General features: G+C 37.4%; 1 protein-coding gene and 1 pseudogene across 2 annotated transcripts in view; one reads left to right on the top strand and one right to left on the bottom strand.

Annotated features, from left to right (window-relative positions):
• Positions 1 to 19,527, top strand: part of EXOC6B (exocyst complex component 6B) — a 728,809-nt gene that overhangs the window by 263,710 nt on the left and 445,572 nt on the right. The window lies entirely within an intron of this gene.
• On the bottom strand, positions 1,435 to 3,306 carry LOC102268164 (heterogeneous nuclear ribonucleoprotein M pseudogene; annotated as a pseudogene).

Below are 19,527 nucleotides of genomic sequence, written 5' to 3'. Positions count from 1 at the left end.
TTTGATGAGAAACCAGCTGTGAATATCATACAATATCACTTATACGTGGAATCTCAAAAATGGTACACAGAAACTTATTTGCAAAGCAGAAATAGAGTCACACATGTAGAAAACAAGATTATGGTTATGGGTTGTGGGGAGGGAGTGGGATAAATTGGGAGTTAGAGATTGACATATATATATACTACTATGTGGGCTTGCCAGATGGCTCAGTGTTAAAGAATCTGCCTGCCAGTGCAGGTTTGATCCCTGGGTTGGGAAGATCTCCTAGAGAAGGAAATGGTAACCCACTCCAGTATTCTTACTGGAAAAATCCTATGGTCAGAGGAGCCCGGTGGGCTACAGTCCATGGGGGTCACAAAGAGTTGGACACAATTGAGCATGTGCACACTTACTCGTCCTTGCACACATACACACACTACCATGTATATAATAGATAACTAATGAGAACCTACTGTGTAACACAGGAAGCTCTACTCCTCTATGGTAACTTAAACGGGAAAGAAAGCTAAAAAAGAGTGGATATGTGTATATGCATAACTGATCTGCTTTGCTGAACAGCAGAAACTAACACAACATTGTAAAGCATCAGTATTCCAGTAAAAATGAACTGAAAAAAATCACCTGTGTTTCTGTTGCATCCCCTGAATGCAATGTGTATTGTTTTTTTAGTTGCTCTTAATATTTGTTGTTGTTGTTGAGTCTGTGTAGTGTTCAGGAGAGGATTTTGGGGTGCGTGTGTCAATTTTTTCATTCTTGGGGTTTACTGAGCTTCTTGGACCTTGGTTTGGATTTTTTCCTTTTTTGAATTTTGGAAAGCTCTTATACTTGATCTCTTCAAATATTTTTTCTGCTTCATAATTTGTCTCTTTTCTTTTGGGAATCCAGTTATGCTTTTGTTAGATTTGATCATTTGTCTCTGAAACTTTTTTTTCTCCTTTGATAGTTTGATTTCTTTAATGCTATCTTCTCTTTCATCTGTCTCCTTTTAAGACCATACAGTATGTTCCTCATTTCTGATACCTTATGTTCCACACTGAAATTTCTGATTCTTTTTAGAGTTCTCATTGCTGAATTTCTTCTAGTCTTCTAAATTCTTATATTTAGTATTTATTTTACTGTTTTTGTCTGCTAATTTGGACAATTAGCTCATCTGTGAATCTTCTATTACTGTTGATTTTTTGATATATAAGTTACTTTCCCCCCCTTTTATTACATGTCTTCTCATAATTTCTGATTCTCTGCTCTTCTAGCAGGGCTCTAGGATGTAAGAAATGTGAAGCTCTAGATTTCCCTGTGTTTTCTGGTACCATCCTTGCCTTCCCACATGTTGCTTACTCAGTTAATATAACTCTGTGAGCAGAGGTGGGGTGAAGTGGTAACTGGGTGGTGAGGATTATGAGCTTTGTGTTTGGAACATTTCTAGATTACTGCTTAAGCATTTCTATTGATTTGAACATCAGTCTTTCTGCCACTCAGCTTCATCCCATTCATCATCTAGCAGGCTCTCTCAGCCACCTCTGGCAACTCAAACTTAACCACACTGCACCCCTTTGGCTTCCCATTCTCCATCTTGATGGTGGCATACAGCACGTGGCTGCATTCGTTGAACTTGTCTTTTAGCATCTTCCATGTAAAATCAAATGGGAGGTTTGTCACAAATATCTGGCATGCTTTCCTGGCCACCCCAGGGGCATGGCCTCCAGTTCCACCAAAGGAACCTGTGAAACTTCCTCCAAAGTTGCCATGCTCCATCTTGATGGCACGGTCAAAGCTGACACTGCCACCGCCACCCATGGCCAGGCCCATGAGCTCAATGCCAGCGTCCAGGGCTGGGCCCATGGCAGGACCTATGCGTTCCAGGCTGTTGGCGCCCATGCGCTCCAGGGCCATACGCTGGAGACTGTTGGTGCTCATATGCCTCAGGCCCATGCACTCCAGGCTGGTGGCTGTGTGGTCCATCACAGGGCCTGTGCTCTCCAGGCCTGTCCCCATGCCTGGGGGCACCATGTGCTTGATGACAGGGCCCGTGCGCTCCACACCAGAGCCCATGTGCCCGATGTTCTGGCCTACATGGTCAATGGGCATGGCCAAAGACCATCCTGGCACACATGCGCTCCACGTTGGAGCTGATGCGCTCCGTGATCTGGCCCGTGTGCTCAAGGCCCAGGGGGTCCATGTGCTCGATGCCAGAGCCCACATGATCCATGCTGTGGCCTAGGCCTGCCCCCATGCGTTCCATGCTGTCTGCCCTGTCCCCACCCCGCCGCTCTCCCCCCCTCAGCCATGCGGTCAGTGTTGGGGCCCATCCTCTTGATTCCAGGGACACTGCCTCCACCTCCACCATTTATTCTGCCCATGTTCATCCCAGATCCAAATCGACCCATATTTTTCATACCACCACCAATAGGTCCTTCCATGCCTCCCATTTTATTTGTTCCAAATCCTATGCCTTCCATTCCCATTCCGCAGGTCCCAGGTTGCCCATTCCAATGCCTTTATTCAAATGGTTGGCATCAGTAGGCTGCCCTCCTGGTCCTAACCCCATGCCAATACCACCAAGTCCATGGGGAAGTTGTTGCAGATGCTCAGGAGGGAAAATATCTCCCTTTGGTAAGGCCCTCTTATCCATTTTCCCGTGCATTGGTCTCAAACAGCAGCTGGCCACTAAACATAGATATAGTTTGCATGGCTTCAATGGACTGTTCAAAAGTCACAGTGCCTATTCCATGACTTTTTCCATCTTTATCCTCAAGAATGTCTGCTCTGACCACCAAACCAGCCATACTAAAAACTTCCTTCAGTTTCTACCAGCCAACTTTATAATCCAGATTTGCTACAAATACTGTGCTTCCCAGTCTTCCAGCCTTTTGCACTGCTCTCCGGGCATGTTCACCATCAGGATCTTCTTTGACTTTCAGTGGTCAGACTATGCTTGTTTAGAACTTCAGCAGCGTTTTTCATGCTCTCTTCCATCTTGAATTCAACAACAGCTCATCCCCTTGACTTTCCTTCAGCGTCCAACTTTTTCTTTAACCAGATCTTTATGTGACTGCCATCTCGCATCAAAAGGTATGTTTGTAATGAAGGCTCTGTATCTTTTAGTTGGATTGGCATATGGCTCAAAGCGATTGCCTCTCTTTTGATGTTTTTCTCCTTCCTCTTCTCATTCTGAGCAGGTTGTTTTCCTTCACCTTTCGGGCCTGGAGGGCCGTTGCCACTTGGCATGCCGGGCGCGGCACTCTCCTCCTCCATTTTGGGCTCCGTCGCCGCCACCTTGGCCGCTGCTTCAACGCATACTGCCATTTTCTGCGTGTCGGGGCTTTAGACTTTCTGGAATTTAATGACCTTTAATATCTAGAAATCTTGAAACTTTATTGTTTGTCCCTTATTCTCTGCTTTTTGCAACTATTTCCCTTTAATATCTTCTTTGTGTTGGTATTGAGTAACTTATTAAGTTCTTAAGGGATTTAAAAGTTCTTTAAAACTCTGGGCTTTTTGTGTTAAATCTTAATGCTATTGTCTGAGATCCACAAAACAAGAAATCAGGGAGGTAATTTTTAGGATATTTTATTTTGTGTTTTTCGTTTATTTAGCACTGTTTGGTTCATTTATATGTTATTTTTGATGATAACGTTCCTTCATATTTATTAAACATACATAAAACTGTCATTTTTTCCAAATAATATTCCCTTTGTTTTGGCACAGTTTTGTAATTTACTTGACCATACCCTAGAAAATCTTAAGTATAGGTCTATCTGGTATCTTTGAAAATTGGGTAAGTGTTAGAAATGATCTGTCAGCTAGCAGGCTAGCTGTCTAACAGTATTGTAATGATGTTTTCTTAGATTGTCATATTGAATACTATCAAATATTTGGTTTATCATATGTTGGTTCAGTTTTTAAACACACATTTCTCTCTTCACAAATGGACATTTTTCAGCATTATTGAGGTATAATTGATAAATAGAATTGTAGGGTATTTAAAGTGTACAACATTATGACTTGATATACATGTATAGTGAAAGGATTCCTTCCATCAAATTAATGAACACATGCATCACCTCACATATTTACTTCTTTGTTTTCTCCTGAGAGCATTTAAATTCTACTTCCCTAGCAGTTTCAGTTATACAATGCAGTGTTGTCAGCCACAATGATGTTATAAGTTAGGTCGTCAGATCTTATTAATCTTATAGCTGAAAGTTTGTACCCTTTCAACAACCCCTTCCTATTTCTCCCACCCCTACCCTGCTAACTGCTTTTCAACTCTGGTAACCACTGGTAACCACTTTTCTACTCTGTTTCCATATGTGTGTGTGTGTGTTTAATTACACATATAAGTGATACCAACACATGGGTATTTGACTTATTATGTTTGAAGAATCTAAGAAAAATTAATTTATATATGAATTTTTATGAAGTTAGAAGAATTTATCATGTTATTAATTATCCATTTTCTGTGTAAACCTCATTAAAAGGGACGATTGATTTTTTTTTTTTTTTTTCCGTCTGTGGACTAGGGAATGACTGACTGGACTCTAGGATATAGCATACATTTTCAAGTATCCACTTAAAGACTTGGATTGAGTATTATAATGTATCTGTGAAAATATTATTATATCTTAGGAAAGAGTTTCTAGGTGATTGGGTATAGTCATTATTTTCAATGGTTATGAGACATAAGACTGTCCTAATTATTTGGGGAAATAACTGGATATTTAGAGTTAGATTTAGTGCATATCTAGCGGTATTTGGGGAATAGGTTTTTTATATTGTAATTTGTGTTCACTCTGAATCTGAAAAATATTTAATTCTCGTTTTCTGATTCATTCCACTGATGAGCTGTAGAGGGCATTACATGAATAGTAAATATAGCTTTGTATTTTCAGTTTTCATCTGAAGTCATTGTACAAGGTGACTAGATTCTGAGTTATTATTCACTTTCTTTGATATGACATAAATATCAACATTATCTTCAGTGATAATGGATTGAGATAAAAATATTTATGAAACTTAATTTAATTACCATGAATTTTTCATTAAAATAATATTTTTCATTAACTGTGTTTCATTTTTTCTGAGAGCTAAGTGAAAAAAAATGTGTTTAAAGGGATTTTGAGAACATATAAATAAAGCTTCTTAAGATATGTTTGCCTAGAATGGATTAGTTAATGAATCAGGCTTTTAATGTATGTGTACTAGTCTAACCTTTCCTAAAATGCTACCCGAGTGATCCTTGCTATTTTAGAACAACAAGGTGAATAAAGGTATTTTTTTTCCCCCCTTATTGCAGACATTTTGTGAACTTAAATTGCAAAGAGTTTAGTTCTCCTTATCTCTGAGACAAGTTAATATAATTTAATGAGAACTAATAAAAACTTACAAAATGCTTTTCCTCTGGCCTAAGGGGCCAACTATCTAATCAAAATAAGAATGGGAAGAGACTACTAGATGGGACTGGAAGTTGAGAAGCCCACTTTGCTTTCTTTTCACAAAGTAAACTAAGTGACATGCCTTCTTATCTTGGGGTTTTAGTGTTCCTCTCTGTAAGTTGGAGATTCTTCAGTGTAACCTTTATAAGATAGTGTTTTGCTTTCAGATTTTATGAGGTTCTTAAGGACATTAAGAGATGCTTATGTTCTTGTACACACCACTGAATAATCAGATACCTAGTGCTACCATTTTCTTTTTTTATGGTGTCAGTAATTGGGAAACTGAGTAAATGAACGAGTGATTCTAAAAAAGTAATTTGTGTAAAAACTTATCTTTACAGTATAGAAAGACTTTTTGCCTAGAATTTTAAAAATAATTTCTCTCATCCTTTGGTATAATACATGCCAGACTTGGAATTGCTGTTCAGTCACTAACTCATGTCTGACTCTTTGTGACCCCAGGGACTGCAGCACAGCAGGCTTCCCTGTCGCTCATTATCTCCTGGAGTCTGCCCAAACTCATGTCCATTGAGTTGGTGATGCCATCTAACCATCTCATCCTCTGGTGTCCTCTTCTCTTTCCTTCAGTCTTTCCCATCAGTAGGGTCTTTTCCAAGGAGTCGGCTCTTCACATCAGGTGGCCAGGACTTGGGGTTAAAATACTTTTAATGTAAGATAGCCTGATATGATCAGCAACAGGTGTTCTATATACAGATGAGAATATAGTTGTAATGATTATGTACAGCCATTATTGTTAGTTTGCCTTCAAATCTTAGTTGTGCCACTCTCTGAAATTTGTAACCTGTGGTCACTTAAATAGCCTTTCTAAACTTTAGATTCAGTTCAGTTCAGTCACTCAGTCATGTCCAACTCTTTGCGACCCCATGAATCGCAGCACGCCAGGCCTCCCTGTCCATCACCAACTCCCAGAGTTCACCCAGACTTACGTCCATCGAGTCAGTGATGCCATCCAGCCATCTCATCCTCTGCTGTCCCCTTCTGCTCCTGCCCCCAATCCCTCTCAGCATCAGAGTCTTTTCCAATGAGTCAACTCTTCGCATGAGGTGGCCAAAAAGTACTGGAGTTTCAGCTTTAGCATCATTCCTTCCAAAAGAATCCCAGGGCTGATCTCCTTCAGAATGGACTGGTTGGATCTCCTTGCAGTCCAAGGGACTCACAAGAGTCTTCTCCAACACCACAGTTCAAAAGCATCAATTCTTCGGCGCTCAGCCTTCTTCACAATCCAACTCTCATATCCATACATGACCACAGGAAAAACCATAGCCTTGACTAGACGAACCTTTGTTGACAAAGTAATGTCTCTGCTTTTGAATATGCTATCTAGGTTGGTCATAACTTTCCTTCCAAGGAGTAAGCGTCTTTTAATTTCATGGCTGCAGTCACCATCTGCAGTGATTTTGGAGCCCACAAAAATAAAGTCTGACACTGTTTCCACTGTTTCCCCATCTATTTCCCCTGAAGTGGTGGGACCAGATGCCATGATCTTCGTTTTCTGAATATTGAGCTTTAAGCCTACTTTTTCACTCTCCACTTTCACTTTCATCAAGAGGCTTTTTAGTTCCTCTTCACTATTTGCCATAAGGGTGGTGTCATCTACCTATCTGAGGTTATTGATATTTCTCCCGGCAATCTTGATTCCAGCTTGTGTTTCTTCCAGTCCAGCATTTCTCATGATGTACTCTGCATAGAAGTTAAATAAGCAGGGTGACAATATACAGCCTTGCTGTACTCCTTTTCCTATTTGGAACCAGTCTGTTGTTCCGTGTCCAGTTCTAACTGTTGCTTCCTGACCTGCATACAAATTTCTCAAGAGGCAGATCAGGTGGTCTGGTATTCCCATCTCTTTCAGAATTTTCCACAGTTTATTGTGATCTACACAGTCAAAGGATTTGGCATAGTCAAGAAAGCAGAAATAGGTGTTTTTCTGGAACTCTCTTGCTTTTTCCATTATCCAGCGGATGTTGGCAATTTGATCTCTGGTTCCTCTGCCTTTTCTAAAACCAGCTTGAACATCAGGAAGTTCACGGTTCACATATTGCTGAGGCCTGGCTTGGAGAATTTTGAGCATTACTTTACTAGCATGTGAGGTGAGTGCAATCGTGTGGTAGTTTGAGCATTCTTTGGCATTGCCTTTCTTTGGGATTGGAATGAAAACTGACCTTTTCCAGTCCTGTGGCCACTGCTGAGTTTTCCAAATTTGTTGGCATATTGAGTGCAGCACTTTCACAGCATCATCTTTCAGGATTTGGAATAGTTCAACTGGAATTCCATCACCTCCACTAGCTTTGTTCGTAGTGATGCTTTCTAAGGCCCACTTGACTTCACATTCCAGGATGTCTGGCTCTAGGTCAGTGATCACACCATCTATTAATACTTTATAGGGTTGTTTGTAGTTTAAATACAATTATCCAGTTTATGTGTTTAATATTATAATGCTTGTTGCATAAACAGTATACATAAACATTATTATTATTATAGAATTCCTTTTTATAATTATTTTTAAGGCAAAAAATGTTGCGATTTTCCTCATTTTAATGGTAAAGTGAAAATATTAAAGTATCTTCAAAGGACCTGAAATCTGAGTTTATTCACAGGTCTTTTTTGTAGTGAATTTAAGACTATGAATAATACTAACTCTCATGGGGAAATCTCCAGACATCTTTGAGATCTATTTCAATAACACTGACTTTAGGTTTTGTATTATACTTCCTCCTAAGGTGGTTAGAGTCAATAAATCATTTGGGGAATCTAGACGATTAGTGTGACAGAAATTTACATCAGCTCCAAGTGACCAGGCACTAATAAATCTAAGATTTTTTTTTCTGGCACAATTAATAATTCAGAAACTCTTGATGGAACATATCAATGAAAAAAAAAAAGGTGTTTTTTTTTTTTTTTTTTTAAACATATCAGGAAACCACTCTTGCTATTAAGGGGGAAAAAATGTCCAGGACCGTGAAGGGAAAAATGTGAGTGGGGGAAGTCCTTGAAAAGTTGTTAACTTGAGTAAGGGAAATACCAGTATCTCTGTGGTCTTTCAGGAACAAAAATCATCTTTTGCAAAGGGCCTTGTGTTTGAGCCAAGTTATGAAGTGACCTTTGTGGCTGGCTGGCTCAACCTCAGATTTTCCTAGGGAGAGTTAGTCAGCATTGCTTCAGTGCTTGTCAATGGGCAACAGATCACTTATCAGTGGGAAGCAAGGAAATGATGGTTGAAGCAGGGAATGACTGTTATTTCTCACCAGCAGATAGGTACACATCACTTGCTGAAATGATTCAGCAGTTTAAAGTTGAGTTGAGACTTTGTGAGTTACCACATGGGGAACACAGGACCCAGGAGGGTCAGCTGTGTTGGAATACTTCTGGGATTGCTCTGTTCCCTTCTGCTTTGAATCACAATTGTAGGCTTTTTTTTTTTCTTTTTCTCCTCACTCCTAACCCTACCCCCAAAGCTCCCTAATAACAGAGTATTATTCTAGCCAGCAGCAGGTAAAAAATTTTCAGTTGTAGTAGGAGTGTGAGGGGCGGGGGAGGGGGAGAAGGAAGGTGCTTCATGTATTTCATTGGTGTTTAAGATACTTCCATCTTTCAAAACTGACACAGTTCTGTTCCACCCTCACTGCCATAAAAGAACAGGCCTCTTGTCTGGATCTTTTCCTTTTAATGATTTCCATGAAAAAGCTTTTACCCAGTTTCTGACATGACTGTCAGAACACACATTTAAATAAACGTGAGACTACTTTAAAGGTTATTGATATTCCCTGGTGGAAAAGAAAGGGCTTGGAAAAAAAAAACCATCTGTCCATACACAAGTTAACTCAGGCTGTTTATTATTATCTCCATTCTTGCTTTCTCCCTTTCTTCCTCCCTTCCTTCCTGTCTTTCTTTCCCCCATCTCTTTTTCTCCTCCTTGCCTTCCTCTTCTCTTTCCCCCTCTTTTTACTCAAAGACTCAGTTTAAAGGCAGGTCATTTGTTTCACAAAATTCTTGTGTTACTGTGTCTTAGAAGCTGTCATTTTTATACATTGATATCTCTGATAAATTTAATCCATATTCAAAGATGTTGAATGGCAAGGAAGAATGCTGAATTCTAAGGCTGCTGTTTAGTTTCTATAGACTATTCCTTTTGCCTATAGGATTCATTTCTGTTTGTATGTCTCAGATTTGTTAGCAGAACTCAGTTATCTGTGTGATAAAAAGATGGTATATACAGCAGGAATTTATACATAGTATTTATAATAAAAACACACGCATTAAAAAAATATATTGGGCATCAAAAAAGCACATTGGGTATGGATTTACTAAGAATTAGTGGGAATTAAAGTTCCTATCAGATTGCTGTACTACATAAACCAGTCTTTTATAGCAAATGGGTTCTCAAGTAACAACCAGATATTTGGTAAGATTTCAATTATTTGATAGGCATGAGAATATGGAGTTGTTAACATGGTTTGTCTATTCTGTTTTGAGAGAATGTTCTAATTACTATTAACCACTGTGTTCATTGTTGTTCTCTTTTCCTCACATGAAGTACGATGATTTTATTGAAGAAGCAAGAGATTAAGGTAGTAAATTTCATAAGAAAAAGCATTTATGGCTACTTATAAATACTTAATTATCTCACAAGTCCTGGTTAGTTTTTCTGTGGTGATTATTGTAAACTTTTTTTCATGTTACTCAGTACCACAGCTTTACCTCTGTTCTGTATTTCAGCAGATGTTCCTTTATGTAGAAAGTGGACATGATTAGGTAGAGGTATAAAAGACATCTAGGCCATTTAGAATAACTGTCTCAGATTTCTTTTTTTCTGTTTCAAATTCCCTCTGGGTCATCACCTCCCTTTGCTCTTTCACAGAAAGAAGTGCATAACTTCCATAAGGCTAATAGCTACAAGCTTTTTGATCTCGGTTCTTCCTAATTTTTCTAAAACATTGTTTCTATAGTGTATCTGTCTTTTTCTTACCTTTTCAGTCCCATAGTTGGCCCTTTTGCCACCAACTTGGTCTTGTAAGTTATAATAACAGAGAAAAAAATTATTCTAGCTATACTTCCCTCTTGAATGAAACTTTAGCTTTATAGTTCTTTTTTTAACATTTATATATTTTTTTATTTAAACTAAAATTTGTTTACAGTGTTGTGTTGGTTTCTGCCATATAACAGTGCAAATCAGCAATAATTACACATACACTGCCTCCCTCCCCAGCTTTCCTCCCTTCCCCTCAGCCCATCCCTCCAGGTCATCACAGAGCACCAAGCTGGGCTTCTTGTGCTACACTTTCTCACCAGCAGCTTCTCACCAGCTGTCCATCTCACACTGTATAGTGTGTATATGTTGATGCTACTTCCTCCGTTTGTCCCACTCTCTCCCTCCTCTGCTTTGTCAACAAGTCCATTCTCTATGTCTGTGTCTCCAGTTCCTTGCAAATAGGTTCATCAGTACTCTTTTTCTAGATTCCATGTATACGTGTTTATATACTATATTTCTTTTTCTAACTTACTTCACTCTGTATAAGAGGCTCTAGGTTCATCCACCTCACTAGAACTGACTCACATGTGTTCCTTTTTATGGCTGAGCAATATCCATTGTATATATGGACTACATCTTCTTTATTCATTCGTCTGTCAGTGGACATCTAGACTGCTTCCATGTCTCTGCTATTATAAATGGTGCTGCTGTGAACATTGGGGTACAAGTGTCTTTTTCAGTTATGATTTTCTCATGGTATATGCCCAGTAGTAATGCTTTAGCAGTGATATTTTTAATGTTTTTCAATGAAATTCAGTATTTACTGAGGACTGCCTACTGTGTGCTCAGCACAAAGATAACAGAGTTTTGGCCTCTGTCTTCTGAAACTTTATGTATATGTTGGTTTGGTGAAGAGGGGTAGATCTAGTTATAATACTAAGTTGTAGGTGCTTTAACAGAGATACGTACTTAGTGCTACAGGAGTTTATTCTGGCATTTCCAGTGTGTCCTCAACTTGGCTTTTCACTTTTCACAACACTCTAAATGTTGAATACTTAATGATTCTCCCAGTGGAGGATAAAGGAATTAATGCAGTTATACTGTGTCCTTTTTATTTTCATCTCATTTATTCTTATCTTTTCTGTTTTGGAGTTCATGAGTTCTGGTTATAATTAATTATTTTATGTTATATGAAGTTTTACAACATATTATAATCTTCATGTAATTTAAAGCTTCTACTTTTTATAACAGTTTCATGTAGTCTTATGAATGTGAGGTAAATTATTTAGAGCCAGTTCAATTTTAAAAGAATTGGTGCTTCTACTAATCCTTTCATAGCCAACTTCCTCAGTCACAAGTACTTTATTTTAAATCAAGGCTAGTTGAATTTCTAACTTCAAGTAGAGTTTTCAAGAAGGGTTCATAAAATGTGATATTTTCCCCATGGATTAAAAAAAAATATGAATATATCCTCCTGAAAGTGAAAGTCTCTCAGTTGTGTCCAACTCTTTGTGATCCCATGGACTGTAGCCTGCCAAGCCCTTCAGTCCATGGAATTCTCCAGGCCAGAATAGTGGAGTGGGTAGCTGCTCCCTTCTCCAGGAGATCTTCTCAACCCAGGGATTGAACCCAGGTCTCCCTTATTGCAGGTGGATTCTTTACCAGCTGAGCTACCAGGGAAGCCCATATATCCCCCTGATAATATGAGCAAATAGAATGTTCTCATATGCTGATTCTCTCCCTAGTGCAGTTTCCCCCATTATTAATATCTTCCTTTTGTGGGGTATTTGTTACAATTGATGAATCAGTATTGATTTTTTGAGACATAATTGTGTAACTTTAAGGTGCATAGTGTGTGGACTTCATCCTTTTATAATATTATAGTATGATTACCACCATAGCTTTAGCTAACACCTCTATCGTGTTCCATAATTATAATTTCTTTTTTTGTTGTACTGATAACATTTAAGATCTAGTCTCTAAGCAGTTTTGAAGTTTATAATGCATTATTGTTGACCATAATCCCTGTGCTCTAGGACTTACTTATCTACTGATTGTAAATTTGTACTCTTAAATAGTATCTCCCCAATTCTTCTACTGCCGGCCCCTGGTAACCACCATTTTATTCTCTGGTGTTAAAAATTTAGCTTTTTTAGATTCCATATATAAGTAGTATCATACAGTATTTGTCTTTTTCTAACTTACCTTGCTTAGCAATAATGTTCTCAAAGTTCATCCATGTCGTTGTTAATAGCAGGGTTTATCCAAAGGAAAGGAAAACAAGGTATCAAAAAGTGATTGTACTCCCATGTTTATTGCAGCATTTATTCACAGTAGCCAAGATATGAAAGTAACATAAGTGTCTGTCAGTGGATGAATGGATAAAGAAGATATGATGTGTATGTATATGTGTGTGTGTATAAATAAAAAAGGAATATTATTCAATCATGAGAAAGAAGGAGATCCTACCATTTGTGACAATATCCACTCCAGTACTCTTCCCTGGAGAATCCCATGGACAGAGGAGCCTGGCAGGCTACAGTCCGTAGGGTCGCTAAGAGTCAGACATGACTGAAGCAACTTAACACACACAATGCTATATTATTGTGTGTTTTTTTAAAATTTTATTTTATTTTTAAACTTTACAATATTGTGTTAGTTTTGCCAAATATCGAAATGAATCCGCCACAGGTATACATGTGTTCCCCATCCTGAACCCTCCTCCCTCCTCCCTCCCCATACCCTCCCTCTGGGTCGTCCCAGTGCACCAGCCCCAAGCATCCAGTATCGTGCATCGAACCTGGACTGGCGACTCGTTTCATACATGATGTTATACATGCTTCAATGCCATTCTCCCAAATCTTCCCACCATCTCCCTCTCCAACAGAGTCCATAAGACTGTTCTATACATCAGTGTCTCTTTTTCTGTCTCGTACACAGGGTTATTGTTACCATCTTTCTAAATTCCATATATATGCATTAGTATACTGTATTGGTGTTTTTCTTTCTGGCTTCCTAGGTTTATACTTTAAATTAGGGCTTATGCTTTGTTCTGTACAGTTCTGCAAGTTTGAGTCATGCATAATGTCATGTATCCATCACTGTAATATTGAACCAAATAGTTTCACCATGCTAATAATTTCCTGTGCTTCACAACTATTTATTCCTTCCTCCAACTCCAAGTCTCTGTGACCACTAATCTTTTTATTGCCTCCATGGTCTAGTTTTTCACCTAGACTGTCATATAATTAGAATCATATGATATGTAGCCTTTCAGACTGACTTTTTTCACTTGGCAGTATGCTTTTAAGGTTCCTCTGGGTCTTTTATGGTATGATAGTTCATTTTTTTTTTATTTCAAATTAATATTTCATTGTATGTATGTGCCACAGCTTCTTTATCCTTTTACTTAATGAAAGACATCTTGGTTGCTTCCAAGTTGGGCAGTTATGAATATAGCTGCTATAAACATTTGTACCTATGTAAATTTTAAACTCTTCTGGATGAATACCTAGGAGTGCACTTGGTAAGTGCATATAGAAAAAGTATATTTAGCATATTTTAGCTTTGTAATAAACCACTGAACTGTCTTCCAGAGTGGCTGTGTCATTTTATATTCTCAATAGCAATAAATGAGAGCTCTGATTGCTCCACATCCTCACCAGCATTTGGTATAGTTAAGGTTTTTTCCCCCCCTTTTTTGGTCACAACAGGTCTGTAGTGGTATCTTGTTTTATTTAGCAGTTCTCTAATAAAAGATGATGTTGAGCAACCTTTCATATGCTTAGTTGTTATCTATATATTTTCTTTGGTGAGGTGTCTATTCAGAACATTTACTCATTTTTAAATTGAATTGTTTTTTTAATTGAGTCTTAAGAGTTCTTTATATATTTTGTATAGCAGTTCTTTTGTTAGATATGTGTTCTGCAAAAGTTTTCTCCTAATCTATGAGTTATCTTTTTACTCTCTTAGCAGGGCCTTTCACAGAGAAGATGTTTTTAATTTTAATGAATTCCCGCTGGCTAATTTTGCTGTCATGGCTCATGCTTTTGGTATTGTTATCTAAAAAGTTATCACCAAGCCCAAGGTCACCTGGATTTTTCTCTATCATGTAATAGTTTTACATTTTTTGCATTTTATATTTAGATCTACGACACATTTTTTTTTTTGGTGAATGGTACTCAAGTTTATGTCTATATTAATTCTTTTGCATGTGGATATCCAGTAGTTCTAGCATCACTTGTTGAAATGACTATTTCTTTTCTATTGAATTGCCTTTGTTTTATTGTCAAAGATCATTTGACTGTATTTATCTGGGCCTAGAATTTGCATTCTAGACCCATTTATCTGGTTTCTAGAATTTGCATTCTATCCTGTTGATCTGTCTATTCTTTTGCTCCTACTGATAAGTTGCTTCAGTCGTGTCCGACTCTATGTGACCCCTTAGACGGCAGGCCACCAGGCTCTGCCATCCCTGGGATTCTCCAGGCAAGAACATGGGAGTGGGTTGCCATTTCCTCCTCCAATGCATGAAAGTGAAAAGTGAAAGTGAAGTCGCTCAGTCCTGTCCGACTCTTTGCCACCCCATGGACTGCAGCTGATCAGGCTCCTCCGTCCATGGGATTTTCCAGGCAAGAGTACTGGAGTGGGTTGCCGTTGCCTTCTCCGTTTGCTCCTACCATCCTGTAATTATTACAGTATCTTTATCCTAAGTCTCAAAGTTGGATACTATGAAACCTCTTACACCTTTCTTTGTCTTCAGTATTACAATGACTACTTTGTATCTTTTGCTTTTCCATAAATTTTAGAACCAGTTTTGTGATATCCACAAAATAACTTGCTGAGATTTTTTATCGGTATTATATTGAATCTGTAGAACAAGTTGTGAAGATATCTTAACATTATTGAATCTTCCTATCAGTGAACATGGAATATATCTCCATTTATTTAGATCTTCTTTGCAGGCAGATTCTTTACCGACTGAGCTATCAGGGAAGCTATCATCTTATATCATAGTCTTGTCATTTCCTCTTATAGGTATTATACAGTGAGATTTATACCTAATATTTCTTTTGGGTGCTAATGTAGGTAGCGTTGTGTTTTAAATTTCTAATCCCAATTGTTCATGTCAAGAATTTAATGAAGCAGTTAACTTTTGTATATTCACCTCTATCATGCAACTTTTTTTGTAATCACGTACTAGTTTTAGGAGGTTCTTTGTTTGTTGTTGGTTTTGGGTTTTTTGGAAATGTTTACATAATCATGTCATCTTCAAACAAAGACAGTTTTATTGCTTCATTCTTAATTTTTATTCACTTTATTTCCTTTTCTTGCCATATTGCATTAGGCAGGACTTCCAATATAATGTTGAATAAGAGGGAACATGCTTGCTTGATTCTTGATCTTAGGAGGAAAGCATGTAGTTTCTCAACATTAACTATAATGTGCTATAGAAGTTTTTAATAGATGTTCTTCTTTAAGTCTAGGAAGTAAGTTATTAAGTATTACCTTCTTTATCCTTGGTACTTTCCCTTGTTCTGTGGTCAGCTTTATCTGAACATATATAGTTACTTCATTTTCCTTTGAAATAGTGATAGTGTGCTCTGTCTTTCTCCATTTCTTTACTTTTTCAACTTGTGACTTTATGTTTAAAGTGGATTTCTTGTAGGCAACATATAGTTGGGTCTTGTTTTTTCATCCAGTCTTTTGGTCTTTGTATTTTAGTTGGTATATTTAGATTGACATTTAAAATAGTTATTGACAGATGGCTTAATATCTACCATATTCGTGATTCTTCAATTTATTGCATTTGTTCTTTGTCTCTGTCTTAAAAAGCCTCTCTAATTCTGCCTTCTATAGTTTTGAGTATTTTATAATTCCATTTTCTCTCTTCTTTCAGCAAATAATTATATTTTCTCTAAGTTTTTTTTGCTGGTTGCTCTGGCATTTGCAATACACATTTATAGTAAATCCACTTTCAAATAGAACTTCACAGGTTGGGCAGATATCTTAAAAGAGAGTATTCCAGGTCCTCCTTCTATCCCATATATTATCATTGCTCTTGTATATTTCCCTTACCCATAAACTGTGATAACCCAATACACTTAGCTATTAATTTAAATTAAAAAAAATTTTAAAAATTGAGGTTAAATTCAGATAACATAGAATTAACCATTTTAAAGTGAATGATTTAGTGGTATTTAGTACATTTACAGTGTTGTGCAATCACCATCTCTATTTACTTCCAAAACATTTCTATTATCCCCAAAAGAATCCGTACTCATTTTTTCCACGTTTCACTCTTTTTCTAGCAGACATGATGTGTCATATACTAGGAACTAAGGAAAACAGGATTTTAATGTGAGTGTTTATGTGTATCACAGGAGTTGCTGCTGCTACTAAGTCGCTTTAGTCGTGTCCAACTCTGTGCTACCCCATAGACGGCAGCCCACCAGGCTCCCTGTCCTTGGGATTCTCCAGGCAAGAACACTGGAGTGGGTTGCCATTTCCTTCTCAAATGCATGAAAGTGAAAAGTGAAAGTGAAGTCGCTCAGTCATGTCGGACTCTTAGCGACCCCATGGACTGTAGCCCACCAGGCTCCTACATCCATGGGATTTTCCAGGCAAGAATACTGGAGTGGGGTGCCATTGCCTTCTCCGATCATAGGCTTTATTTAGTGTTTGCTTTACCTCTAGCTGTTAGAGGCTCAAATTTTTTGTTTTGCTTTTGTTTGACCTTTCATCTTTGGGTTTCCCTAGTTGCTCCTTTTAAAATAGAGTCTTTTTCTTGTAACTCTCTCAGCTGTAATTTACTGTAATTACACTGGAACCCTGTTGATGTGGTGGTAAAGTATTGGGGACTGGAAGTAGTCTGTAGTCTTAAGATTATATCTCCATTTTTTGTTTTGTTTTAGATTGGACAAAATCTCAGAGCTGTGACCTTCAAAGTTTCTTTTCTTTTTTAATCTTCTTCCTTGATAAAGAAGGCTAGAGGGTCCTATTTCAAAACGATGCTTTTCCTTTTCCCCTGTTGTAAGTATAAGGGAAATTTTCTTGGTTGTTCTCCATGAGTACCTTGTTAAGCTTCTGGAGGTGAAATTCATGGATGTGTAAGGATCCTTCTATCACTGGGTCCTCAGGAGTTTCAATTTTCAGGCTATCTCAGACCCAGCCTCTGGGAATTCAGTGTATCATTTAAGTTTTCCTACCAGTTACTGGGTTGGCTTTAGGCACTTCTGTTTCTGATAAGCTGTGATTCTCTGTGTCTGCTTCTTTAATTTTTAGATAGCAGTCTGCCTTTTGATCTCAGTTCTCTAATGGATTTAGAAGAGTCGGTTTGCTTTCTTTTTGTCAGCTTTTTTCTTCTTTTGAGAACAGGAGTGACAACTTCAAGCTCTTTGCTCTTTGGAGCTGCAATTGGAAGTCTATTGCATTTTAACTTTTTATATTATCTTTGAAACAAGTCCTTCCTTCACTTTCTTTCTTAACCCCTCTATATTTTGACATCTTTTGTTATTGAGAAGAAGCCCAAGATCTACTTGACTTTTCTTTTTCTTTTTAATGATGCAGTGTGCTTCTTTTGACTTGATAATGATGAGATCTTTAGACTTAAGCTTTTGAAATCTTAGACTGTAACTTGATATTGATTATTTTGGAAGAATATGGTAGTGTTCTTTGATATAGAAATTTAAAACTTTTTTATCCTTCAACATTTTTGAATTCTACTTGTTTTTTCTCTTAGTCTGAAAGCATTTCATTGTTACTTCTTCATATGTATCATCATTTCACTAATTGTTTCATATCTTTGTCTCTTATCTTATTATGTATATATGTATTTTTTCTTTAATTGATGTCAGCTCTCTGCTTTTTGTGCCTAACTTGTTGTACTGCTGCTGGCTTCTAATATGCTTTCAATTATGTAATGGTTTAATATTTTATTCAGTTTCTTCTACTAACTCTCATCACTCTTAAAAAAAAAAGGCACTCTTTTGACATTTTCCTTTTTTTAGCATGTTGTTTCTTTTCTTTGATCACTTGTTTTATAGTACTTATGTTTTCTTAATTTCTGTTTGCCTTTTGCTACATCAAATTATTTTTTGAAAATTTTTTTCTTTTAACAATATTATTTTTATTTTAAAAAATTATATTATTAGCCCATCCTTTGATTTTATGTCTTTCCTTTTTTTTTTTTTTCCCCATGCATGACTTCTCTACTTACTATCTTTGAGTTGAAGTGTTTATTTCTAGAACTGTAATTTTCCAAAAAATATTGTGAATAGGTTTTCTCTGACTTCTTTCTTTCTTTAACTATGTACTATTGAAATCATCCTTTTGAACTTGAGCTACAGAACTCAAAATGGTTTTCAATACTACTCTTGTGGTTTGGGGTTCTTATTAAGTAAAATAAAGGTTATTGAACACAAGCACTCTTGATTCCGTAAAACAATCAATATGATAACGGAGATGAGTACTAACTGACTAGTGGGCAGGATACGCTGGACAAAGGGATAATTCATCATGAGCAGAAAGCAGGATAGTGAGAGATTTAATAATGCTACTCAGAATGGCATGCAGTTTAAAACTTATGGATTGTTTATTTCTGGAATTTTACACTTAGTATCTTTAGACCTTGTTTCAGTGCAGATGATGAAACCATTGTTCACTTAGGAAGGCTTTCTAAGTGAAACAGTGAAAAGAAATAAGGAAAACAATAGAATGGAAAAGGTTGGAGATCTCTTCAAGAAAATTACAGATGCCAAGGGAATGTATCATGCAAAGATGGGCACAATAAAGGACAGAAGTGGTATGGACCTAACAGAAGCAGAAGATACTAAGAAGAGGTGGTAAGAATACACAGAAGAGCTATACAAAAAAAGATCTTAATGACCCTGATAATGACAATGGTGTGATCACTCACCTAGAGCCAGCATCCTGGAGTGTGAAGTCAAGTGGGCCTTAGCAAGCTTCACTATGAACAAAGCTAGTGGAAGTGATGGAATTCCAGCTGAACTATTTCAAATTCTAAAAGATGATGCTGTTAAAGTGCTGCATTCATTATGCCAGAAAATTTGGAAAATTCATTAGGCCACAGATGGAAAAGATCAG

Source organism: Bos mutus, chromosome 11 (genome assembly GCF_027580195.1).
Source record: "Bos mutus isolate GX-2022 chromosome 11, NWIPB_WYAK_1.1, whole genome shotgun sequence".
Lineage (NCBI taxonomy): Eukaryota > Metazoa > Chordata > Mammalia > Artiodactyla > Bovidae > Bos > Bos mutus.
This window is presented reverse-complemented; position numbering and strand designations above follow the sequence as displayed.